General features: G+C 47.0%; 3 protein-coding genes and 1 long non-coding RNA gene across 6 annotated transcripts in view; 2 read left to right on the forward strand and 2 right to left on the reverse strand.

Moving 5' to 3' along the window:
• The window catches only part of slc39a6 (solute carrier family 39 member 6), a 583352-nt gene that overhangs the window by 311743 nt on the left and 245573 nt on the right, over positions 1–26036 (forward strand). The gene's annotated exons all lie outside the window — the stretch shown is intronic.
• Positions 1–26036, reverse strand: part of LOC132462545 (uncharacterized) — a 570484-nt gene that overhangs the window by 289650 nt on the left and 254798 nt on the right. The gene's annotated exons all lie outside the window — the stretch shown is intronic.
• wdr33 (WD repeat domain 33) overlaps positions 11283–26036 on the forward strand; it is a 373687-nt gene continuing 358933 nt past the window's right edge. For both annotated transcript variants that reach the window (XM_060058112.1, XM_060058113.1), the window contains exon 1: positions 11283–11292. The gene's annotated coding sequence lies outside the window, so the exon portion shown is untranslated. The remainder of the gene's footprint in view (positions 11293–26036) is intronic.
• On the reverse strand, positions 13312–16271 carry LOC132462532 (uncharacterized). Its single transcript, XR_009526875.1, has 2 exons — positions 15287–16271; positions 13312–14945 (listed from the first exon to the last, which is right to left on the reverse strand). It is a non-coding gene; the product is annotated as an uncharacterized LOC132462532 (long non-coding RNA).

Here is a 26036-nt window from a genome sequence, read left to right on the forward strand (position 1 = left end):
ACCGCTTCAACCTTATTCAAAAGCGATCAATTTTTAATCCTGTCGCTTTAAGGCCCCCCTTTCCAGTATTTGTTGTTATTGGTCAGGCAGCCCACACTGTTGGCCTTCACAATTTGTTGTGATTTGGCAATCACTTTGCGCATCTGTCAGCATTCCCCTAACAAGTTATAAACATCGCGGTTATCAATAGCTTAGATTCAGCCGTAGGCCTACCTGAGGGGTGTTCCACGAACGGAGGTTTAACAAACACTGAGTTAACGCTGAACTCTAGGTTGATTGACCCTGTGCCGACCAACCCAGAGTTTTCGGTTCCACAGCTTTCTTAATATGTACTCCGATTGCTTCCAAGCGGTCAGAGGATCAAGTATAAAAATGAAGTATAAAAAACATAAAGCCAATCGTGAAAAGGCCGACAGTCGGCAGACTGGATCTGGCCCTCAAATTGTCTTGACCCCGGTGGAGGAGCTGTTAATAAACATAAATTCAGGGCGCCCTGGCATGGAGGGGGTACCTGGAGGTACCTCCACCTCAGAGAGTCATGGGCCATACCCCACACTGGTTGAATGTAGGTTTTTGTGTTTTCTTGTATTTTAGATTTTTTTTGCCTTCGAAATAACACATGCAAACCGTGTGCTTGCCACAGCGCATACTATTCCAAATGTTTATTTTTTTGGTAACTGGGTAGAAAACCTAAAAGTGACAATTCATCAACTTCACAGATCAAGATGGATCAGTGCTTGTAATGCAGCCGCCGGCTACGATCGAACATTCTCCAGTGGATGCAAGTCCGTTAGGACTATTTTATACTTTATGTTGTAAATGCCTCTCGGCATAGCACTCAGACAATATTGCTCTTTGTATGATAGGAGGCCGATACAAATCTTGGATGGGTCATCTGAAACGACTGTGATGTGCTCAGCATCTCCAGCATTATAGCCTATAAAACTACCATTTGAAAAAAACGGAGGGCTACGCAAATAGTCTGGAGTGAACTGAGGCCAGGTCCTCGATTGGTAGTGTTGGCTATGTAAGGCTATTTAAATATATTAAAGATTTGCGCGAGAATCTATATCTCTCCACTCCAGCAAAAAGTCATCCAATATGCCAAGATGTCGAGCCGTGGTCTTATCAATCGCTCCCGGTGGATTGCACGTATAATTTGCGCTCTGATATCAGCAGTTCTCTTATCAAAAGGGCATGCCATTGTGAACACATGAAATCTGCGGTGAACGCCGGTTGAAATACCCAAAACCGGGTTATGTTTCAAACTTATCCTGCGCAAAACCTGGTCCGACCAGGTTTGATTCAGAGCATATGTTGCTATAGCAACTAACATACCGTGATCCTTTTGGAACGGAAAACCTAGGGTTACAGCAAACCCTGGGTTAACTTACCCGGTTATGTGATAAAACCGGCTTTGTGGAACACCCCACTGGTCCAAGCCCGAGTTTGATACTGAAACACAAAATCAGGCCGAACGATCAGAGCAAGCAACTGTAGCAACCAAGAGCGGAACAGGACATTTCGCAGTGGTACGCAGTTAAGTTTTAGCTATGTTATATTTCACGTGTACATTTCTAACTGTAATTTGTGTACACCACGGTAACAACCGTGTTTTCGTCAAGTGCACAAAGTGTGTATTTTATAACTTATTTTTAGGTGCACTTTTTTAGGTGAAATTTCTGCCAAGAAATATGAAAGGTAGCCAAAAGTTAGTTTTATCATTTCCTACATTACAACTTTTTTGATGTATCGTAGCAGCTAGGAATAAGGCGGAAGTGGGTTGTGTTGGGAAAAACAGCAGCCTCCGCATCAGGTTGGATTCCTGCATCAATCTGTTCGCTGTTGTCGTAGATAAACACTTTACTTTCACACTTTAACAAAATAAGAGAGTTAGAGAAGTCGTAAGTTTGAAAGGTAAATACTTATTATCACAAAAAGAAGTAATAACAAAACCCTGAGTTGGTTTTCCAAGAACTCTTTAACCAAGAATCAGTCTTCAAGTTAGTCTTCAAGCAGAGTGGTCTCAGGTGAGGGGCCAGACTAAGACTGGTTCAAAAACCTCAATGAATAATGGAGGAAGAGGAAATGTGACCCGGGCCGGAGGAAGCGCGGAGCCAGGCCCAGACGGAGGGCTCGATGGCGAGCGCCTTGTGGCCGGGTTTGCCACGGAGCCCGGTCGGGCTGTCAGGGGTCAGGGGTCTCGACGGACCAGACCCGGGCGGCAGGAGCTGGCTCTGGGGACGTGGAACGTCACCTCGCTGTGGGGAAAGAAACCGGAGCTTGTGAGGGAGGTGGAGCGCTATCAGTTAGATCTGGTGGGGCTTATCTCCACGCACAGTCTCAGCTCTGGTACTGTACTCCTGGTTAGGGGTTGGACTCTATTCTTCTCCGGAGTGGCCGGGGGCGTGAGGTGCCGGGCGGGTGTTGGGATACTCATAAATCCCCGGCTGAGCGCCGCGGTGTTGGAGTTTACCCCGGTAGACGAGAGGGTCGCCTCCCTACGCCTAAGGGTTGTAGGGGGGAAAACTCTGAACAGACTGTTGTTTGTGCGTATGCACCAAACAGCAGTTCAGAGTACTCTGCCTTCTTGGAGACCCTGAATGGAGTCCTGTATGGGGCTCCAGTAGGGGACTCCGTAGTTCTGCTGGGAGTTCTTGCCCACGTGGGCAATGATGGAGACACCTGGAGAGGCGTGGTGGGGAGGAACGGCCTCCCTGATCTAACCCCGAGTGGTTGTTTGTTATTGGACTTCTGGATTATCCATAACGAACACCATGTTCGAACATAAGGGTGCTTATAAGCAAGGGCGTCAGTTTGTTTTTAGAAGTGGTGGGGACAATAACCATAAGCTTGAGTGTGGTTTGAAAAGTGCTGGGTACCCTTGTGTAAGCTATTCATCCATTCAACGCTGCATTACAATATGCTCTACAGTGTATTGTCAGGTATTGAAAATCTGTTTGTGTTTGGCTTGTTTTGCAAAACGGCGTTAGAAACACTGTATTGGCTCGGGATATGTAATACTAATACACACAGGTGAGGGGAAAAACGGTCTGTCTAGTTACTGGACCAGATGAAATGAGACGGAGAGGTAATAAAGTCTGTCGGCACGAGGACCTTGGATTTATTAAGTAAAGTGGCAACGATTATACAGAGTCATAAAGCGTGAGAGATCGAAGTCCCTAATCAGCGCTGATGGTTCGTCCAGAGCTTTGCCTCCGTGGAAGGTCTGCTTCAGAAGAAGATCAAGAGTCCCAGTGTGATACAGTCTTATGCTGTATCCTCCTCTCGATGAGGTGTGTGCGTTTGAGGTGTGTGTGGTTCTGTGTGTTTTTGCTTGACCGTGGCTCCCAGGCCCCTGGTATATGCATGTGTCCTCCTAACGGGGGAGAGCTCCTCAAAGTGTCTCCTGTGTGATAAATTAATGTGGCTCTCCCGTTCTTGAGGATGACTGGTGTCTGAGTGTCCACCATCTGCCTGGCTGAGAAATGGGGCCTTCGGCTCCGGCCTTGACCTGACTATATATTATCATGTTTGTGTTATGTGTTCGTTGGGTTAGAGCAAGAGTTGACTATATTGTAATGTGTCTGCCATGTGATGTGCTCATCAGGCTAGGGTAGGAGTTAGCTATATTTATAATGTACATGTGATGTACTCAGCAGGTTATTTTTCCCAACATATCCCCCTCAAGTCGTCGCAAGATGACTTTTACTCCTTAGGGGTACGAGGGATAGGACTCCAGCGCGGGACTATCATTATAACACCATTAGAAATAACAGAAAGAAGGCAAAATGATCATAAAAACAAACAACCATGAGCATGGGACTAAAACAACTCGCTGGACCGGGTGTATGGGGAAACCACGTGGGAGAAACGCTACCCATGCTTCAGACATGGGTATGCCATACACACCCCACCTAGGGGGTGGCATCCACCCCGGCCTTACATCGCGAGCAGACAATACCAACAATACTGGCAGCAGATGATACACAAAACCAACACCAAACCATAACCACAACAACAAAATGCAACAACAAAACTAACAGTAAACAATAACGATATAAACAAAAATGCAACAATCACACAAACACTACACAATAACAATCACAGGAAAGAAATGCAACCATGAAACGTGTCCCTAAATAATAATAATAATATCAGAAAGATATGAGGTACACAACGAATGGCAATCCCCCTCAACCCATCCCTAGATGACCACACACTAAGGATGTGAGGAGGAGTTAACTGGTTGTGTAACAATAAGCAATCACACGCATGGGGTATTCAGGGTAGGCCCGGGGCACGGGAACAACCAAGAAACCACGGAATAGTCCTGAGCGTCATCACGGGCAGGTGGACGCAAGGCGCCACCTGAGCATTAGACCCTTTTATTCAACTGCGCTCAGGACCTCATCTGATAAACGGGCAATCAAGGCCCCTGGAATCTCGCCCGTGTGTATCCCCGAGCTCCATCTAGTGGGACAGCGATATAAACAACAACATCTACGTTCCCGGTGTCGGTTGCGTAGACTCGGGCATAGATATGGGAGCGGCTAAAAACAGTGAAGCGTACAGAAGCGAATACAGCCAGGGGCGCCCTCAAGCCTTAAGGGAACGGGCCGCAGCCCCTGGTACCGGAACGCAGATCCCTGGTCCGGGCGACGTGGGTGCATCAGGCGGGAGGGGGGTGGTGCCGTTGGCGGGGACGGGAATGGGGCAGCCCACCTGGAGAGGTTATTAGCACGTCACAGGCGGGGGGGGAGGGGGGTGTGGTGGTGGGGTTTGCTTGTAGTGGCTGGGATGGGGAAGGGAGGGGGGGGGGGGGGGGGGGGGGTCAGGTGATCTTCATGTATTGGTGCTGTCACGCTCCACTGAAGAGACTGGCAGATTAGAACCCAAAAGCACGACTCAGAGACCAGCAAACACAATGATAATCCGATCTTTACTTCGTCAAGCAAATCAACGGGGACGGGGCGAAGAACGTAGTCGGGGGCAGGCAGGGTCGGGGTGCCGGGACAGGAGACAGGCGAATAGCTGGAGAGACTTGCATGAACCAACAGCGAAGACAATCTGGCAACAGGTGAACAGTGTTCAGTCAACTTAAAGGCTCCACTAACCACCTGACGCAGCCCAGCTGCGAGGATGAAGGGGGCGTGGCGGACAGACCGTGACAGGTGCGCTGCATTGCGTGGGGGCTCTTGGACAGTAGGGCAGGGGTCTGTTCCATGTTCTCCAGCCGGATCAGGTCGGGCCCCTCTGGTGGTCCCTCATCCAAACTCTCCGGTGTATACTCGATCCCCAGGTAAGCTTGGATGGCACCTGCTGCACCTGTAGCGCCCATCGCTCATTGGGCTCTCCATCCATCCTGTGAAGGGGTCATTAATGCCGGAGCTCTCTGCCAACTCTAATCTGAGGGACTGTAACCCTGCCAGCACCCTGGCCACCGACCCATCCGGCGCTGTGTTATTGGGGATAAAAGTACAACATGTCGTCTTCATCATCCCACACACCCCTCCTTGCTCTGCCAATAGCATATCTATATCTATATAGTCCCTTGACCTTATCCGTGGAAAAATTGACAAAACGTTGCTGATTATAGTATATATTATTTATCCAATCAACATTTTTGTTAATAGTGGACCACCAAAACAGGACTGATTCAAACCCTGCCGAAATCTGATTGCATCATCCTTGGGTAGTTGGTCGGCTCCGGGCGTGTCTGCATCTGGCTCCTCCTCTGGCCCTGGAACTTTGTGTTCCTCTTGCTGGAATTACAAACTTATGTACAACAGTTAGATGTTCAAACATATTTTCCTTAATTCTATTTCTAATTACTCTAATTTAAGTCCCTTTTGGGACCCTTGAATGTTAGGTGAATGCATGGGTCGACCCTTAAGCATTTCATGCGGGGTTAGATGCGTCGTTCTGTTAGTTTTCATGCGATAACTCATTAGTGTCAGTCGTAGTGCATTAATTCAATTTAGTGCTTGGACAAATGTTGTTAATTTTTGACTTGAGCGTCCCATTCACTCTTTCCACCATACCTTGTGGTTGAGGATTGGGGCGTAATCTAGTCTTTATTTGACATGCAAATGTTGAATCACTTGTTTGAGTGTTCTCTGAATAAACGTTTTGTCTGAGCTTATTTCTGACGGAATTCCAAACCTAGTCATGACTTCTCTAGTCCGAAACTTGATTACTGTAGCCGCACTTTGGTCTTTTGATGGGACTGCTTCTACCCATCTGTTGAACACTGTTTTGTTTTGTTTTATATTTCACACTCATTTAGCTGGATGTCAATCATTGTTTGCAAGTATGGTGAAAAATAAAAATAAAAAAATTGTTTTCTTAATATATATATATATATATATATATTTTTTTTTTTAATTCTCCTCAATACCTCCCCTCTTGGGCAATGGTCAAAACCATGTGTGGCATTCGGCGGTCGGGGAAACAATGAGATAAAGTTCGGTTAAAGAACTAGTGACAAGTTGCCAACAACGCCACCCCAGGAATTTCACCTGGAGAGTTAGATTAACTTAAGTTAATGCACACAAGTTCCTTCACTAATGAAAGCTTGAGACTGGGTCAGCATACAAATTCAATTCCTTTTAATTAATATATATAATCTTTAACCCATTTAAGCCGGGAAAGCATTGCCGCTGTTCTACCTTTAAAGCCGGGGGCGCTGTTGCGTCATTCTACCTTTAAGGACGGGAAAGCGTTTGCGTCGTTTTTCTGTATAAGGGGGGTTTTTGCCCAAAGTGTCGGCCTCTGGGCCACTGAAATGCATCATAATAGACACATATAGGTGTCAACTTGTTCCTCGTGAGTTTAGTTCAGAAATTTCTTCAAGCAAGTATGGCGGAATTTTTGAGACTGAAGACTTTTCTGACGGTAGCGATTTCGAGGAGTTTCTCGGCTTCGAAGATGTTGATGAGGCCGAGTACTTTGATGACGAATACGAACCGATTGACCGGGAATTATGGTTAAGGCACATGTTCGTGAATGACGACGAGGAAGAAGAAGTATGGAATGGGGCTATGGGAATGGGGCTGCTTGTGTTGCCGGTGCGAAGAGATTACTGGCGACAGAGTAAGAATCTCTTTCGGACGCAATTCGCCAGAAATATGTCCCGGGACAGATTTGCGGCCATCTGGAGGCAAGGACAATAGTAATACTTATTGATTGTGATGATGCTGTAATAAGAAATTACGACAGTTTATATGTAAGAGATGTATTACTGTCCCGGAGATGCGCAAAGCACCCGGGTGCGTAAGACCAGATAAGCTTCTCTGGAATGTCACTTATACTTATCAATAGTAATACTTATTGATTGTGATGATGCTGTAATAAGAAATTACGACAGTTTATATGTAAGAGATGTATTACTGTCCCGGAGATGCGTAAAGCACCCGTAAAACCAGATAAGCTTCTCTGGAATGTCACTTATACTTATCAATAGTAATACTTATTGATTGTGATGATGCTGTAATAAGAAATTACGACAGTTTATATGTAAGAGATGTATTACTGTCCCGGAGATGCGTAAAGCACCCGTAAAACCAGATAAGCTTCTCTGGAATGTCACACCTAAGTGCGATCTCCAGACTAGCAATACATCTCTTCCAAAGAATAGAGCTTCTTTGGAATTTCACACCTAACTGCGATCTCCAGAACAATAATGCCTAGGCTACTATACATTCCCAAATTATAGCCTGTATCTTTTAATTACGCTACTTCTTAGGATGGAATGCAATTGTATTTGTATTATGCATAATACTTTTATTCAGTAGTCATCACATACAAGTGCATGTAATTTAAAACGCAGACTGTTTACAGTTTTAGTCCCAGTCTGTTCCCCTTCCCATGTTTGTTATTATATACTTTATTACTTTCTTATATACTTATTTCACTTTATTATACTTTATTTTTTTTACTGTTTTGTGCTGTTCCTGCACTTTTACATATTTTTTTACTTTTTTATTTACTTTTCTACCTGTATGTAAATATTGTAAATATTTGTAAATAAAAACTCAAATTTCCCATGTAAGCCACAGGTGTCAGCTCTCAAATACTTTTTGAATTGTGTTCCTATCTGTTACAGGGGCTGAGAAATCAGTAATTTAGTAGGCGTTGACACAATTGCTGAATTTCTAGAAAAACTTCAGGTTTTGGGGGCTTTTCTGAAATCGCCTATAGGTTTTACAGGCATTTTTTCCAGGCGCTTTAGGCCTAAATGGGTTAAACATGACTTCTCAATAAAATATGTTCACACAAACACACTAAAGCGAACACACACACACACACACACACACAAAATACACAAAAAGGGAAGAACAAATAACTAAATGGAGTTTAAATCAAAAGTAAAGGAGATTTATCCAAACTGATAAATCCAAATGAATAAGTAAAGCAATTAAACCAAACCAAAATAAACATGCAAAGCAACCCACAAAACACAAATAATATCATCAATAAGATCAGTTAGAAGTCGGTTAAATGAATAACTTAAGACAATGAGACTGAGGATGAGGCAGCAATCACCATACTCGGTGGCAGGTACAGCACAGCAGGAGATGCAGAGTAGAATGGATGTGTTGGCTATATAAACAGTGGGCAAAACGGCAGCTGGCCAACAGCAGCGTGAAGAGGGGGGGGGGACGTGCTGGCAGAAACCGCCCACACACACGTCAACCCTGCCATAGAAAAATACATTTGTTCTAGAGGCTGAACAACAACTGTAATAACTTGGGTTAGCGTCATCTTATCCACATACCGTCAGGAGTTGAATGAACATCAAAGAGGAAGGGGATCACTTGTACCGAGCAACACCATTACAAGTGCAACTCGATTTACAGCTGATCGCTCCCCGCTGCAACAGGTAGAGGAGGAAACACTCGCACGCCCTACAACTGGGGTCGATACGGGAGAGGGAAGACCCGGCCAATGAACTGCCTGAGGGATGGAAGCCAATGTTGAGGACTTGTGCAAAGTTTAGAAGGTACACAGATGCACACAACCACTACATACCAAACAACGGCGAGCTGCACGATCCAACTAAAAGGCGATCAGGTGAGGCAATCAGGTTTCGGTGACAACAGGAGGCGGGGTAGCCAGGAGCTCCCAGGCAAGAGTGCTCCCAGTGCACAACCACCCACTTTTATAGGCAGCGCACCCAACAGTGATAGGCCGGTACTGCAGCACTAATTAAAGGCCCATCCTGCTACATTCTACCCCCATTGACTTCATCGTCGTCCCGACGATGGAACAACTGATCCAGAGGATCACCCAACTAACTCCACGGCCTAAAGAGCGCAGTAACGGCATTTGACACTGGACCAGGGGGATTTGCAGCCCCAGATGCCAAGTTCCCTACAGGTCGCGGAAGGTGATAGAGGTTTGGGTGCTGGCCAGCCGTCGACCTGGCTGACCGGCGTACTTCACTTTCAGCCGCATAACTGGCGGATGGAACGGCCAGGGAAATGGAGGGTGGATCTGCCACTGCAGTCGAGGGAGCGCTTGACGACTCTGACCCAGCAGAGTCAGTTGGTGGGAGCAGCAACCGAGGGGTGGTTTGAGTCACCACGGCTGTGCGAGCAGGGGCAGAAACAGGGGTCTCCGGCCCCAACATAAACAAGTCTCCGTCAAACGGCAACTCATCCTCTGACCGAGGCCGGTCAAGAGGGGGTGGACAAGGGGGCAATGCACTACCCTGAGGGGCAGCTCCTGCAACGGCTTTCAACAGTGTTCGATGGACCTGCCGAACTTTGGTTTGGTCGTCCATCGGTGCGATGGTGTACACTGGACCACCTTCTCGGGGTGCCTTTACAACTCGGTACACCACAGGGCCCCACAGATCCTGTATCTTGTGGCGCTCCCTTGCACTATGATCGCGCAGCCACACCAACTGCCCCACCTTTAGTGGGTCATCCCGAACATGATTATCATGATTCCTCCTTCTGCGCTCTGCCGCCACCTTCAACCTTTCCCGGGCCCCGTCAAAGGCAAGCTGGAGCCGGTTTTGATGTTCTTGGATCCACTCGTGGACCTCGCCACCCACAGGGTCTAAGACTCTACCCAAGAGAAAATCAACCGGCAGCCTGGGTTCTTGCCCGAACATCAGGTAGAATGGAGACTCGCCGGTGGACTGATGGGGAGTGGTGTTATACGAGTAGAGCACCTGTGGCAGGCAAGAGTGCCAGTCTCTTTTCCGAGATGCAGGTAAGGCACGCAATAAGTTGTGGAGAGTGCGATTAAAGCGTTCGCATTGGCCGTTACCGGCAGGATGGTATGGAGTGGTGCGAGATTTTTCAATACCGTAAAGTACACAGAGCTGTTTAATGAGGGAACTTTCAAAGTTGCGGCCCTGATCAGAATGGATACGGGCAGGAACGCCAAACTTATAGAACCACTCAGTGACCAAAGTCTGAGCAACAACTGGGGCTCGTTGATCTCGGGTAGGAACAGCCAAGGTGTATTTACTGAAAACGTCTGTCATGACTAAGACATTCTCCAACCCGTTGTGGCTGGGTTCCAGCAAGGTAAAATCAATGGCCAAGATTTCGTTGGGACGCGAAGCCAACAAATGCCCCATGAAACTGGGAGGCGGTCTGGGTGTGTCCTTAGCAACTTGACACCTCTCACACTCTCTGCACCACTGTGCCACCTCTGAGGACATGCCTGGCCAGTAGCACCTTTGCCGCACTAGCTCCAATGTCCTCTCCACACCCTGATGCCCATGCCCTTGATGAACCTGAGCCAGCACCTCTTGCTTTAACGTGGCAGGCAGCAGAAGCTGAAGCACCGCTTCGGCGCCATCAGGACGGAAGATGCGCCGGAACAGAACACCCTCCTGCTCAACCAGCCGTTTCCACTGACCTATAATGGTCAGTGCAGGAGGAGACAAGTGCTTCCGCTCCTGATAGTTGGGACTCTGCTGCCGCCCCCAAAATGCTAAAACCTCCTGAAGGACAGGATCAGCTTGTTGAAGTGCCTGAAGGTCAGAAGGTGCATGATGGGGCAAAGCAGCAATAGCAGCTTGATTGGCGGGAGTGATTTCACGCTGCAGGACCTGCCGCAAGGGCTCAGGGACTGAGGTACCGGGAAACATCACCTCTAGGTTCGTTGGCCCAGGTGGATGCTTCCGAGATAAAGCGTCAGCATTTTTATTACTCCTCCCAGAGCGGTACTTTATTTCAAAATCAAAAGCTGCCAATTGTGCTGCCCAACGCTGTTCGGTGGCACCGAGTTTGGCAGAAGACAAGTGACTGAGGGGATTATTGTCGGTGTAAACAATGCATTTATAACCAAGCAAGTACTCCCTGAATTTTTCGGACATAGCCCACTTGAGAGCTAAAAACTCCAATTTCATGGAGCTGTAGTTCGACATATTTCGCTCTGTGGGCCTCAACCCCCTGCTAGCATAAGCTATAGGTCTGACCTTCCCATTCTGTTCCTGTGAGAGCACAGCTCCAAGGCCACCATAGCTCGCATCAACCTCCAGGATGAAAGGTAAGGAGAAGTCGGCGTAGGCGAGCACAGGTGCAGTGGTAAGTTTGGTCTTCAATGCTTCAAAATTGCGATGGCACTCATCCCACCACTGCCACCAAATGTGGCATTCGGCGGTCGGGGAAACAATGAGATAAAGTTTGGTTAAAGAACTAGTGACAAGTTGCCAACAACGCCACCCCAGGAATTTCACCTGGAGAGTTAGATTAACTTAAGTTAATGCACACAAGTTCGTTCACTAATGAAAGCTTGAGACTGGGTCAGCATACAAATTCAATTCCTTTTAATTAATATATATAATCTTTAAACATGACTTCTCAATAAAATATGTTCGCACAAACACACTGTTTATATAGCCAACACATCCATTCTACTCTGCATCTCCTGCTGTGCTGTACCTGCCACCGAGTATGGTGATTGCTGCCTCATCCTCAGTCTCATTGTCTTAAGTTATTCATTTAACCGACTTCTAACTGATCTTATTGATGATATTATTTGTGTTTTGTGGGTTGCTTTGCATGTTTGTTTTGGTTTGATTCGTTTTCTTGGTTATTTTGGTTTGGTTTAATTGCTTTACTTATTCATTTGGATTTATCAGTTTGGATAAATCTCCTTTACTTTTGATTTAAACTCCATTTAGTTATTTGTTCTTCCCTTTTTGTGTATTTTGTGTGTGTGTGTTCGCTTTAGTGTGTTTGTGTGAACATATTTTATTGAGAAGTCATGTTTAAAGATGATATATATTAATTAAAAGGAATTGAATTTGTATGCTGACCCAGTCTCAAGCTTTCATTAGTGAACGAACTTGTGTGCATTAACTTAAGTTAATCTAACTCTCCAGGTGAAATTCCTGGGGTGGCGTTGTTGGCAACTTGTCACTAGTTCTTTAACCGAACTTTATCTCATTGTTTCCCCGACCGCCGAATGCCACACATGCACATTAAATGATAAGCAAATCTAAGAACGCCGTTGGTGCAACCAACGTCGAAACGTCTAACCTTAAGCATCAGCAAACTGAAACCAATCTTTTGGGAAGGGAAATCGAAACCAGTATGTCCAAATCCAAAGCCCAATATGGGTGAGTTTACCATCAGCCGCCTGAAACCACGCTGTTCCAAAGTCATGCACTAAACCGAAAAAACGTGCATGCGTTAGTGGCCTTCTATACCACAAAGGTAAAATAAAATAAAACGCGACATGCCCCGTTCCAAGACCACCTCTGCTGCCAGAGCTGACATATCTGACTCCTGTTCCTCCTCCACCCTACACCCCACCCGGCACTTCCCATGATTGTTGCAGCTCGTCACTTCATGATCAAGTGAGCCAGTGCCCACAGCGACTCTGCCAAGTAATCGTGACTGTGCCTGCCTTAGGTCGTCCCGGGTGTCAAGGTGGGATCTTACCCGTCGTTGGCTAACCAGCCTTCCATACTGGCTCGCTGCAGGATGCCGTACCTGGAATACAATCAACCCCCACCCATATGGTAGTATAGATCGCAAAGTGGAGGGATGGAGACAGAGTCTTCAGCCCCATCTGCCCTATGCAGCCAAGCGTGTGCGTAATGGATACACATCAGGGGGACTATAAGACAAAAGGTAATTTATCAGAGTTAAAATTATTAAAGTGTTGCAGCAGCAGTAGTGGCATTTGAAAGGTAGACCCACTACTTCCGAATCCAAATTGACAACATAGCATGTAGGACCCCTTCCCAAGAGATGTGGCGTCAATCCACCTGTCATCCTTGACCAAAGAGATACACCCCATATTTTAATAGGTGTAGTCCTACTTGTACAGTTTATCAAGATTACTTTATTTTATTATTATTCTCCTTCTTTAATCATATCCATATTTATTCAATTATTCTTTCCTGTGTGAAAATAATATGAATCACTTAGTTAATAGCAACACCTTCTTTAGTCCAATTGCATTAGATTATCATCACTGTTGTCCTAGTAAAGTATCAACGTTATTGTCCTTATAACCTCCTCATGAACTTTGATGTTCTTCATCCTGAATGATAACTGTGTCAGGATGTTCATCATCCTGAATAAAAAACAAAACTAAAACTAAACTTAAAGAAAAACAAATTAGCCATAATGTGAATATCCCCTGCGTGTCTCCCTGTGATTCTCTCCCTCCTTCAGGAGAACACGCTCTCTCTCCCTCCTCAGTACGGGGTGCTGTTTGGTGCAAGACAACAGATAAGGGTGTCTCCCTCCCACGTTGGGTGCGGCCATAACGCCTTGAAAGCGAGCGTGCACTGGGGGCTGGGTGTGAGAGAAACCATGGGTAGTTCCTTTTCTCGGCCAGCAGAGGGGTTGTTCAGGTGAAACCTATGGACAGAGACTACAAAGAACTTCAAACATGGCAGACAGGGAACTACAAATTTATCAAAGCCTGAAAACTCAACAGAGCTCTACCTGCATTCCTTGGATATGTGGTATTTTATGGCGTATGGCCACCACACGCTTTCAGTTGAACACACTCTATTTCCTTTCTCTGTACTGTGTGTTAGTGTGTCTCTCTGTACTGCCTGAATGGTGTAGGTCGACAAATGGGGGGGAAATGTGTTCTCTCTCTCTCACCCTTCCTCACTCCCCTTAGGGTCAAGCAGCAGCTAGGACCGTTAACAGATAAGCCTGGAATGCAACATCCTCAACTCCCCATCATGGAACAAGACCTAATAACTATCTCTCACACACAAAACGATCCTTCTGTCCCTTCATTCACAATCCCATCTTGCCGCATCCATTCCCAAATAACTTTTCACTTTATTATAAATAACTTTAATACTGCTCCCCCTGTCCAAATTTCTATATACACAAAACTACGAAGCTGACCACCGAAATTGGTACAGGCCTCGTCAGGCCGAACCAAAACACCCTCACAGGTTCTAACTTCCATACAATTCTAGGGAGGGGAACTACAACATGAGGTGGAGTAGAGGACTTCAAATATGGTGGACGGGGACCTCAAATGGGAGGACTACACATATGGGAAAGGGGATTACAATCTGGGCCTGAAAACCATACAGAGTCCCTTCTCGTGGTCCTGAAACAACCGTTCATTGTTAGAAAAACACGCACTCTATCACTACCTCCAACTGTCTAGAGGGAAAATGGTCCCTCTCGATCGTCCTCCGACTTTAGCTCTCCTTGCTATCTCTCCTTGCTATCTCTCTCGCTCCCTCTCACACAAACGCACATTCACACTGACTTCACACACGGCTCCTCTCATTCTGTCTCCCGCAGACGCACACAGAAACATATCAACAGACTTCTCATTCTGTCCCTCGCAGACGCACACAGAAACATATCAACGGACCTCTCATTCTGTCTCCCGCAGACGCACACACAGAAACATCACCTCTTGCGTACCCGCGCACACACAGAGTCGCTCACAGCCTTTCTCTCTCTCACGCGCATACACACTGTCTCTCTGTCTCTCTCTCACCCATGCTCTCCTATTCTTCCACCCACGCTGACTCTCGTTCTCGACTCCATACACACGCACTTGCTCTCTGGTCGTGAAGGTGGGGGTGAGAGGTCTCTGCTATCCCTAGTCTGCGTCAGTTCAGGTGTCTGTCCGTCAGTCCCCGCATATGCAATGAATATATGGCCAAGAAATCGTTGTGCTTCTTCGGGCACCTCAGATTCACTTATCAAGGGCGGCGAGCCTTAGGCCTCGAGGGTGTTCTTTCACCACGCAACGAGCCTAGTTTATCTTATTCTCATTTACCTTTTTCCTCTGGGTGTCACTCATGCCCCAGGCATACCGTTTCCTCTGCAAAGGGACTCTAACCCTGATAAAGGACTCTAACCTTCTTTACCACATAGAATTATTTAATACACATCCATTACTTGGCCATCGGTAGTCTTGTATCACTATGCCCGATTCTTATAGGCCCTAGGTCTCGAGGGTATTCCTTCACCATGCAACGAGCCTAGTTTATCTTATTCTCATTTTACCTTTTTTCCTCTGGGTTCCACTCATGGCCCAGGCATCCATTACTTGGCCATCGGTAGTCTTGTATCACTATGCCCGCTTCTTATAGGCCCAAGGTCTCGAGGGTATTCTTTCACCATGCAACGAGCCGATATTCAATGTGTCACGCGTTCAGGGTCAATCGGGTTTATGGGGAAATGCTGGGATACAGTCCTATTCGTCCCCACGAGATATCCCGTAGCGAACCGCTCTCACAGTCTCACCTCCTAATGTGGTTCCCATATAACTATGCAGAGTTTGGATTTTATCAACAGGTTCTGCCTACCTTTTGTTGGGCGATCGCGAGGTGAGACTGCAGGAATCGGTCCGGTGCTCCGGGGTCCCGAGGTCGTGCCGCTCTCCGTCTCTCGTTTCCCAGTTGCGGTTCAATTCAACGAAAGATCACGTCGGGGTCACCAAATTGAGGGGAAAAACGGTCTGTCTAGTTACTGGACCAGATGAAATGAGACGGAGAGGTAATAAAGTCTGTCGGCACGAGGACCTTGGATTTATTAAGTAAAGTGGCAACGATTATACAGAGTCATAAAGCGTGAGAGATCGAATATGTCTAAGTCCCTAATCAGCGCTGATGGTTCGTCCAGAGCTTCGCCTCCGTGGAAGGTCTGCTTCAGAAGAAGATCAAGAGTCCCAGTGTGATACAGTCTTATGCTGTATCCTCCTCTCGATGAGGTGTGTGCGTTTGAGGTGTGTGTGGTTCTGTGTGTTTTTGCTTGACCTTGGTTCCCAGGCCCCTGGTATATGCATGTGTCCTCCTAACGGGGGAGAGCTCCTCAAAGTGTCTCCTGTGTGATAAATTAATGTGGCTCTCCCGTTCTTGAGGATGACTGGTGCATTGTCTGAGTGTCCACCATCTGCCTGGCTGAGAAATGGGGCCTTCGGCTCCGGCCTTGACCTGACTATATATTATCATTAGCAAGAGTTGACTATATTGTAATGTGTCTGCCATGTGATGTGCTCATCAGGCTAGGGTAGGAGTTAGCTATATTTATAATGTACATGTGATGTACTCAGCAGGTTATTTTTCCCAACACAGGACAAAGAGTGTTGGCAATTTAACACTTATCTTGACATCAACATAGTTTACCAGACAAACAATGCCAGACTGTAAAGGGGGTACGAAATGAAACGAGGTACTGAGCATCAGCCATTTGAAGACGAGTAAGGGCTGCTGGTAGCATATGTTATGCTGCATTAAAAAAAATAGAAGAGTAGAATTGCATCTGCCAAATCCTGACCACCAGTAAACACTTAAATACACTAAACCAATGTAGACTTCACATCTTAGACTTAACATCATACGCAAATTGCCCGCAAATAAAATCCCCTACAGTTTAGGATAATCACAGAGGTTATGCAAGACCATATTTATGTCAGGATAGGCCTACCAGGCTCCAAGTCGTCACATACTGTATCTCAATCAGACAAAACAACTTTAACCACATTGGCATAGCAATCGCACCGTGTGTAGCTGCTACTAGCTGCAATCTATATATACAATGAATGCTAGCTGAAGCACCAACCAGAATCAAATCACAATCGCTTAGGACCGTGGGTAACCTTTGGCCAGGTCATCACGAGCAAACAGAACCAGCAGTTTACGTAAACCAATTTCTTACCTTATATGGCCCTCCACATGCAGGCTAGATGATGTATCCATATCGTTATCCATTGTCACAAACATGCTTTTTACAGGAAGCAAAAGGACCGGCTATTTTCTAAATAAAAATGTCAATTTTGTTGTCTGTCTTGAAACTTCTCCAGTGCGTTCACACCAAACGCAATGGGGCGACAAGATCCCATATAAAGTGAACGTATAGATGCGTATCGGGTACATTTTTTGGATTTGTTTCAATTTGTCGCGCCACACTTTCGCCGTGCACAGGCGAGCGCGTTTACAAGGATTTGTGGTACAACAAATTCGCTCGAGTTGAAATGTTTCAACTTTGACACGAATTTGCGTGATGACAGCCAATCAGCGTTCAACAGCGTGGCCACTGAGTGACATGTGTAACGTAACAGCCAATCAGCGTTCAACCGTCAAACTCAGTGCAGTGCAGTCCGGGGTGAACTGCAGCATGGAGGAGAAAGTGATTGTTGCCGTCTCCGACTCTCGGAGCTCTATATATAATAGTATATAATATAAAATAATTGTATACATAATATCACAGCCAAATGCTCTGTGCGCCTCCGGATGGCCGTAGCGCGGGGAGCTCATAGGGATTGGGCTTCTCGGGGTTTGTTTACTGGCGTTGCTATGGGTTCCGGTCTTGTGTGTTCCAATGGTTTATTATAGATAGGCCTATCTAAATTCAAAATTCTTATTTTAAATAGTGGGGGGGACAGGTCCCCCCCGTCTCCCCCGTAATCTACGCCTATGCTCATAAGTGTACCTGGTACCAGAGTACCCTAGGCCAAAGATCGATGATCGATTTCGTGATCGTGTCATCTGATCTGAGGCCGCATGTTTTGGATGCTCGGGTTAAGAGAACTGTCAACCGACCACCATCTGGTGGTGAGATGGATCAGGGAATGGGGAAAATTTCCGGATAGACCTGGTAAGCCCAAACGAGTAGTGCGGGTGAATTGGGAACGTCTGGAGGAGGCCCCCATCCTAGGTATCTTCAACTCACACCTCCAGCTGAGTTTTTCTGGCATTCCTGTGGAGGTTGGGGGCATTGAGCCGGAGTGGGCGGTGTTCAAAGCCTCCATTGCTGAGCTGCGGCGGCTAGCTGTGGCCTCAGGGTCTTACGCTACATGCCCACTGCACCGTCAGTCAACGGACGTGGGAAGGCGTGGCTGACTGATGGGGGAGTAGTCACACTACATGCTCATGAGAGAGGTCATGTTTCCCGAAGCTCCGCTAGGCATTGGAAAAAACTACTTAATTCATCGTTCAGATCTACTTTATCTTATTTTATTTACCTAACAGTATATAGTTTTTTTCCGTCGTCCTCAATCGCTCGATTCAACAATACATTTTGGCACTTTTTACTCCCGGATCAGACCGCAGAAAAAGCCTTGGACTTTCCTATCGCCAACATGCCTCCGCATTCGGATATCTCAGGCACGGAGACTGGGAAATGCACAGACTGCGCCAAACTGAAACAGACATTGGCTTTAATTGAAACGAGACTAGCAGCAGTAGAAAAATGCAAAGGACTATCACAGGATACAGTGCCGATGGGTGAGTTTGCTGAGCTCACTCAGATACAGCAAGATGAACAAAGCTACACTGTATCCTTCCCGAAGCTGGACAAGAGAGAGACAGTTCCAGCTGCGTCTCACTGGCACAGAGTCGGCGCTAAGCCAAAGCAACATACCAAAGTGAATCAACAAGTTCACTCAACACCAAATGCTAAGCTACCCAAAGCTATAGTTACATGTATCAGCCGGATTAGCCCGTCACTCAAATCAACCCTGCCACTGAAGAACCGGTTCCTGCCACTTCAAGAGTCCACGAACGCGCCTGCCACCGATGCACCCCTGAGCCCCGAGATGCGTCCGGACGGACAGTGCGGACAGAGACGGAACAACCAGTCGCCACGGAGGCGGGCTGCGCATGTGTCTGCCACCGTCCAACAAGGGCCCATCTCAGAGAAAGCAGATGAACCAGACACTCTGATTATAGGAGACTCAATTATCAAGGATATAACCGGTAAGAAGATCAAAACATGCATCTTCCCATATGGAATGGTTAGTGATATCAACCATAAACTAGCCAAAGTCATATTGGAGAACCCCAAAATCTCACAGATTATTGTGCATGCAGGATTTAATGATGTTCAAAGAGAACAGTCAGAACTTCTGAAGAGGGATTACACTGATCTATTGGATACACTGGACAAAACACACATCAAGTCTTCCATCAGTGGCATCAAACTTGCATCTGTGTCAATGATGATCAGTGGCATCAAACTTGCATCTGTGTCAATGATAGCATCGCCACGTCATGGCCGCAGGATGCTAACACCCAGGAGGATGGCGCCCCACCCCCACCACCGTACTGATAGTAGTCCTGAGTATTACTGAGACAAAAAAGGGTTCAGCCGTAGACACAGTATAAAGGAAGTTTCTCATAATCTGCTGAACCCAAGGGGTTATCATGGATTCAGATTTACATTTTGACAGTCACATCAAATCAGTTACAAAATCGGCATATTATCACCTTAAAAATGTAGCAAGACTTAGAGGGCTCATGTCCACCGAAGACTTACAAAAACTTGTACATGCCTTTATCACTAGTAAGCTTGATTACTGCAATGGTCTCCTCACAGGTCTCCCAAAACAAACTCTGAGGAAGCTTCAGCTTGTTCAGAATGCTGCTGCTAGAGTTCTAACAAAGACCAAAAAATTTGATCATATTACACCAATTCTGAAATCGTTACATTGGCTTCCTGTAGGTCAGAGAATTGATTTTAAAATCATGTTGCTAACCTATAAATCCCTACATGGTTTAGGCCCAAAATATTTAACCGATATGCTTCCACTACATCAGCCTTCTAGACCACTAAGATCCTCTGAGACCAATCTGTTAATTATCCCCAGAGTAAACACAAAACATGGGAAAGCAGGATTTTACTATGCAACAAATAGCTGGAATAAACTCCCAGAGGATTTAAGACTTGCCCCAACTCTGAGCACCTTTAAAACAAGACTGAAGACTTTTATGTTTGCTATAGCCTTCTGCTAAAATCTTAAATACATTGCACTTTCTAAAAAGCTTTTTAACTTTGCCTCTATTTTCTATTTTAATACTAAAATGCCTTTTTCTATTTTAGCCATTTCTTTGCATATGTTTTTCTTTTACTTATCTATTATTTTATTTTATTGTATGACAATGTTTATATGTGAAGCACTTTGAGTCTGCCTTGTGTATGAAAAGTGCTATATAAATAAAGTTGCCTTGCCTTGCCTAGTCTTTGCAGATGCATCCGTCAGCCAATCAAATCGCTTCGCCGGGTTCTTCCCGCTTCTTCCTGCTTGTTGCGAGGCAAGATGACCCGCTTTCCCGCTTTCCAGTATCGTCAGAGCCCGAGTCGCGTCACAGTGCTTAAATTTGCATTTGCGATCTGATTGGATGACGGATCCGTCGCTGCCGAAAAAGTTGAAAATGTTTCAACTTTCTGACGGAGCCGAAGGCTCCAATGGAACGGACGGATCCACAATGCATTGCGCGTCCGTCCCCATTCAAAGTCAATGGGGATCAGTCAACTGACGGAGGTAGTGGGCACGGGGCGTTAGGCTCTTCAAGGGGCGGCAACACTCGGACACCGTGGTGGACACCGGTGGTCAGGGAAGCCGTCCGATTGAAGAAGGAGGCCTACCGGGAAATTATATCCTGGAGGACTCCTGACTCGGTTGCAGGGTACCGACAGGCTCGAAGGGCTGCAGCTGCTGCCGTGTCGGACGCTAAGCAGCGGGTGTGGGAGAAGTTCGGAGAAGCTATGGAGAAGGACTTTCGGTCGGCACCAAAGTGTTTCTGGAAGACGATCCGGCACCTCAGGAGGGGGAAACAGGGAACCATCCAAGCTGTGTACAGTAAGGATGGTCCGACGACCTCCTCAACTGAGGAGGTCGTCGGACGTTGGAAGGAACACTTTGAGGAACTCCTGAATCCGAACAAGCCCTCTATGTTGGAGGCAGAGCTCGAAGTTGATGGTGTTTCGTCGTAAATTTCCCTGGTGGAGGTCACTGAGGTAGTCAAACATCTCCGCAGTGGCAAAGCCCCAGTGATTGATGAGATCCAGCCAGAAAAGATAAAGGCTCTGGGTGTTGAGGGGCTGTCATGGTTGACATGCCTATTCAACAGCGTGAGTCGGGTACAGTGCCAAAGGAGTGGCAAACCGGGGTGGTGGTTCCCCTGTTCAAAAAGGGGGACCAGAGAGTGTGTGCCAATTACCGGGGTATCACACTTCTCAGCTTCCCTGGTAAAGTCTACTTCAAGATGCTGGAAAGGAGGGTTCGGCCGATCGTCGAACCTCAGATTGAAGAGGAACAATGCGGTTTTCGCCCCGGACGTGGAACTACGGACCAGCTCTTCACTCTCGCAAGGATCCTGGAGGGGGCCTGGGAGTATTCCCATCCGATGTTTTGTGGATCTGGAGAAGGCGCATGACCGGGTCCCCCGGGAGAAACTGTGGGAGGTGCTGCGGGAGTATGGGGTAAGGGGGTCTCTCCTCAGGGCCATCCAATCTCTTTACTCCCAAAGCGAGAGCTGTGTTCGCGTCCTCGGCACTCAGTTTCGTTCTCAGTGGGTGTTGGTCTCCGCCAGGGCTGTGCCTTGTCACCAATCCTGTTTGTGATATACATGGAAAGGGTTTCAAGGCGTGGTCGTGGTGGGGAGGGGTTGCAGGTCAGTGGTTGGAGGATCTCGTCACTGCTTTTTGCAGATGATGTGGTCCTCATTGGATCATCGGCCTGTGACCTTCAGCAATCACTGGATCGGCTGGCGGCCGAGTGTGAAGCGGCCGGGATGAGGATCAGCAGCGCTAAATCTGAGGCCATGACTCTTAGCAGGGAACCGGTGGATTGCTTACTCCGGGTAGAAAATGAGTCCTTAGCCCAAGTGAAGGAGTTCAAGTACCTCGAGGTCTTGGTCGCGAGTGAGGGTACAATGGAGCGTGAGATTGGCCGGAGAATCTGAGCAGTGGGGGCGGTATTGCGTTCGCTTTACCGCACCGTTGTTACGAAAAGAGAGCTGAGCCGCAAAGCAAAGCTCTCGATCTACCGGTCGATCTTCGTTCCTATCCTCACCTATGGTCATGAGGGTTTTGGTGATGACCGAAAGGACGAGATCGCGGGTACAAGCAGCCGAGATGAGTTTTCTCAGAAGGGTGGCTAGCGTCTCCCTTAGGGATAGGGTTAGAAGCTCAGCCATCCGTGAGTAACTCGGATTAGAGCATCTGCTCCTTTACTTAGAAAGGAGTCAGCTGAGGTGGTTCGGGCATCTGGTAAGGATGCCCACTGGGCGCCTCCCTTGGGAGGTGTTTCAGGCACGTCCAGTAAGGAGGAGACCTCGGAAAACCCAGTACTAGGTGGAGAGATTATATCTCAACACTGGCCTGGGAACGCCTCGGGATCCCCCCGTCAGAGCTGGTCAATGTGGCCCGGGAAAGGGAATTCTGGGGCCCCTGCTTGAGCTGCTCCCCCCGCGACCGACCCCGGATAAGCGGATGAAGATGAGATGAGATAACATAAAACATTTTAAAGCACAAAAAAGGACACAGACAATAGTACAACTCATACGGCGTTAAATGCAAGAAAAAATACATACGTTTTTAGGAGGGATTTGAAAATGGGCACTGAAAGGGCTAGTCTAGCATGAAGAGGGAGTTTGTTCCGCAGTGTGGGGCCAACGACTGAAAAAGCCCGATCATCCCTGCTCTTTATTCTTGACGGAGGGATAGTGAGTAGCAATTGGTCATTTCACTTCAGTTACCTCGGGGGAGAGTATTTTGTTAGGAGGTCTGAAATGTAATTTGCCAGTCCCTGCAGAGATTTAAAAACAAATAAAACAAATAAAATCCATCCAAATTTGAACAGGGAGCCAGTGGAGAGCCGCAAGTCCAGGAGTATTGTGCTCCATCTTGCGTTTTCTTGTTAAAAGACGGGCGGCAGAGTTTTGGAATAATTGAAGCCGGGATGAGGAGGAGGAGCTCATGCCCGCATAAAGAGGATTGCAATAGTCAAGGCGGATAGAAATGTGACGCAAATAAGCATATAAGCTTTCCACAGGTTTCACCTCAACAACCCCCCCCTGTCACATTCCAAGCTTCTCTGTTAATGGCCCAGGAGGTTGCCTGGAACTGAGCACGCAGAGAAAGGGGGTAGGGCCCAGCCCAGAGGTAATAAATCAGGGGCGAGCCCTTTATTAGAGTATTAGAGTGACATGGTGATCACAGGATTTAGGGATTATTACCTAGACTTCCTAACATGAACAATTAGCATTTAAAGTCTTCCACAGCATGCACAGCGCTCGTCCACAGAAGTCCAGGGGTTAACCAGCGCTGGGGACTCTTTTTAAGAGTTCAGGGAAATCTCCCCCTCACCAAATTGAGGAAAGTGGAGGACTCTGCGACATCCAGACTTACCTCCGCCGCAGTGATGTTGACAATAGATCAGGTGAAAAAAGCAACATGGCAGGAGCAAGTACTTCAAACCAAAGGATTGAGAGCTGGTGGGGGATACTACGCAACTATCTCTTGGTGACTTCCTGGACAAATCACTTATGCAGCTAAGCTTTCGGAACATTATTCAGGTGAGGATAAGAAAGCCTGGGGTTTATTCGGAGAGCTGTTCTATTCCTTGCACATCTGAATCATGTAGCCTTTTGTAATGTTAAAGACAGCATTAACAGTTAATAGGCTACGACTTTATGTTGCAGACGTGCAGTCAAACACTCAATATTGAATCGCCTATAAGCGTTTCAGCACCACTGGAAATCAGTAGCAAGAGCAGTAGTTGTAGATCCCAGTGGGAAATCAACACTATAAAGTATTTGTATGGGTCCCAATCTTGAAAAATAACTGAAAATAGATTTTCTCTAGAATAAAGCAATGCTAAATTAATTTCTCAGCAAACATTTTATTTTTGTGTCATCTTAGCCTCTAGAACCATTTTATTAACCATACTTATTCTGATTTCAGGAAGAGCTGGATGAGATCAAGGCAGTCTGGAACAGCCATCGCATTCGGCCAACAAAGAATCCCAATGTACCCAGTGGGATTCCTGACTGTTAGGGTTGAGGGTGCAGGCAGGCAGGTAGGACCCAGACGCAGACGGTTTCGAGAGAACGGCACTTTATCTACGCCTAAAGGCTAAGGCAAGGAACCAGGGAACACAGTTTACAACAGGGAACAGGGAACACGCAGGACGAACAACCACAAACTAAAAATGATCCGACAAGGAACAAAGGACTTAAATACCAAACACACAGGGCACGCAACGAGTAACAGCTGAGACACATTAGGGAGGGAGCAGTAATAACACAGGAGGGAAACCTAACATGGGGAGAAACAAGACCGATACCAAAGTAAAACAGGTAAGGTAACACACCAAAACAAGACAAGGAAACAGACAGACCATGACAGTACCCCCCCCTCAAGGGTCGACTCCCAGGCGACCCACGACATGCAAAAAAAAGAAAGTCAAATCCAAATAGGGTGGGTGGAGGGGAGCCAGGAGGAGGAAACAAAAAAAATGTCTGGAGGCGTGCAACGGCGAAGACCCACAGGTGGCCGGCATCGGCGAAGGCGAGGTAGAGGGCGGGCCCCTTCTGAAAGGTCTGGAAGGTCTTGAAGGCGGAACCCCTCGGGAAGGCAAGGTAGAGGACGGACCCCTTCTGGAAGGTTTAGAAGGCGGCACCCCTCTGGAAGTCAAGGTAGAGGGCGGACCCCTTCTGGAAGGTTTAGAAGGCGGAACCCCTCTGGAAGTCAAGGTAGGGTCAGGAATCGGACAGGGCTGGGGGACCGGAGTCAGCTCAGGGGTTGGAGAGAAATGTTGAACTGGATGGCACTCCACACTCAACACCCCCACTCTGATAGTCCATAAGCCACCCTCCAACTTGGGCCTTGTAGCGACAGCGCCGCACGTACACCCCAACAGAGCCTCCAACAAAAAACGTCTGCTGGGTCCAATGATGGTCGGATCATTCTGTCACGGTTAGCGGGTGGCAGGCAGGTAGGACCCAAACGCAGACAGTTCGAGTAAAGGATAATTTATTAACTCAAAAAGGGTAAGGAACACGGGTGACGCGGGTAACACAGGGAACACAGGGAACACCGGGAACACAGGTAACACACAGGACAGAACTCACCACAAACTAATGATGAAAAATTATCCTTTAAATCCACAAACAACATATGTGTAATCCAGGGCATATAAAGACCGGGACCAGAAAATAATTATTTTCTCTCCATTGACACCCATTCATATTTTTCGATCTCATAGGTCCCATGAGCCCTACCGGAAGGGGCGTGACTTCGCCACTCTATTGAATGATGTGTACATAGATAAGCCGCACTGGACTATAAGCCGCGGGTGCAGTGATGTTGCTAGGTACGCGTCCTGCGTCCCTGACGCATTAAAATCTGAAAGGACGCACTAAACTCACTATCCATGCGTCCCGGGGACGCATCTCATTTTCCCCATGAAAAACGATACATTGTGAACATTAAACAACTCGTGTTTAATCACAGTAACTGGCCAAAGAAACCTTATTGTGAGCAGACCGGACAAGCGCTGTTTCAACCCTCTGCGCATCTACTCGGCGCAGACGTGATCCCCTGTACAAAGTATCGCGACATGCTAATTTAGCCGCTACCAAAACAACTAGCTCGTCACCGCTGATTTCATTTCAACAATTAAAAATACGAACTTCATAGTAAATAAACCCACGTTTCCACTGCTCGATGCTGTGCTCATTCGTGTCGATTATGTTGTAACGTTTAGGGGACGTGCTGTAATGAAATAAATGAAACATAATCCGGCGGTGGTGATGAAAACTACATTGAACGGCAGCC

The sequence above is a fragment of the Gadus macrocephalus genome, chromosome 8 (assembly GCF_031168955.1).
Source record: "Gadus macrocephalus chromosome 8, ASM3116895v1".
NCBI classification, from domain to species: Eukaryota; Metazoa; Chordata; class Actinopteri; order Gadiformes; family Gadidae; genus Gadus; species Gadus macrocephalus.